This window comes from Limulus polyphemus, unplaced genomic scaffold (genome assembly GCF_000517525.1).
Source record: "Limulus polyphemus unplaced genomic scaffold, Limulus_polyphemus-2.1.2 Scaffold10935, whole genome shotgun sequence".
Lineage (NCBI taxonomy): Eukaryota > Metazoa > Arthropoda > Merostomata > Xiphosura > Limulidae > Limulus > Limulus polyphemus.
This window is the reverse complement of record NW_013676545.1, coordinates 8,984-10,545: the sequence shown is the minus strand read 5'-3', so window position 1 is coordinate 10,545 and position 1,562 is coordinate 8,984. Positions and strand designations below refer to the sequence as shown.

The 1,562-nt window shown below is 31.2% G+C and overlaps 1 non-coding gene across 1 annotated transcript; it reads left to right on the top strand.

Annotated features, from left to right (window-relative positions):
* Window positions 1-1,489: 1,489 nt before the first annotated feature.
* On the top strand, window positions 1,490-1,562 carry Trnav-uac. The gene has a single exon. It is a non-coding gene; the product is annotated as a tRNA-Val (tRNA).

The window sequence follows — 1,562 nt, the reverse complement described above, 5'->3', positions numbered from 1 at the left end:
CATCTATTAATTAATCACATGAAACAACGTGGAGGGACATTAAGAGTTGGGTGTTGAAAGCGCGTACGAGAAAGCACCACACCACGACTAATTTCGCCGCTACCTATTCCTACAAAGTCATTATGGCCATCGCACTGTAATTACGATGTTTCAAGTATTGTAACGAATTTGTTATTACATATTTATTTTAATTTATATGAACGTTTATTTAGAATAAATTTATATTTTAAAACATGCATAACTTATAGTGATAAATATTTATTACGACACTCCCGCCTATTCCCCAAAGTTATAAAAGATTCTCGAGAGTAAGAATCAACAATATGAGTATGTATGTAAACGTTTAAATGTAGCCAGTATTATTAGAAGGCGTGTGGAGGCTTTCTAGAAATTTCAACTTTAATAAATATAACCAACGCGCCAAAAGAAAGTAGCTATTATTGGTTTGCTATAGTCAATGTGCTATAAACTTCGGAAGCTATAACTGTGATTATTATAACGCTTACCAATCGGAAAGCTTCAGATATTTGACCAGGAATCTTTACAAAGTTCGAACATTACAAATCATTTAACTTCGGTGGATTCTCATCAGGCATTAGTATTGTCAACGCAAACATTTCCTAACATCACCAGTAGGAAAAGTATTGGCTTGCGTGGCTGATGAATAATGAATGACAAGGCTAGCTAGCTTCCCGTTAAACGAATCATAGCTACATCAACTCGTAATTAACTCACTCATGATGAACCCTCGATAAGATATCAAGCAAGTTCCAGACTTTAAAGAAGACTTTATATTGCTTGTAAGTTTATGAAACTTTTGTTTGTAAATCAATGTTTGTAATAACTATTTGTAATAAATGTTATTGTAAATTGTATTGTTGTGTGTATATAAAACGTAATTGTGTTAAAAATGAAAAGTGTGTATCAATCTTGTTAGCAAATATAATAAATAAACTACATATTGGCTTTTACTTAACTGCTAAATCCAAAGTATAATTTAACTACTAAATTTAAAGTATCATTTAGCTCAGTTTCAGATCATTTGAAATTCTAATAAGTAATATGATAAATTGGGGGCTCGTGTCCAAGATCTGAATCAGGGACAAATTTCAAACTAAATTTAAATTTAAATCACAATTGAATTTATACTTATCAGTGCCAACAAGATTTGATCATGTCTCATTATCAAGATTTTCTTGAAGCACCTTCCATAGAACAATTAGAAAAATATAAGAAAAATGAATTGCTAAAGTTCTAGAACTAGAAGTTAAAAGATCATTGGGAAAAAATGAACTAAAAAAGAGTATCGAAACCTTGTAGCATTGCGCTTAAAAACAAAAACCAGCTGGATATAACACATATTTTTAGTTTAACATCCAATAATCTTTGAAATGATACCCATGAACTCTAATAACTTTATAATGCACATACAAAACAAATGAGAACTTTCTTCAGTTTAGATACGAAATTATAAAAATTAATTAAAAAAGTACTTGTGGTGTAGTGGTCATCACATTCGCTTTACACGCGAAAGGTCCCACGTTCAATCCCTAGCAGGCACA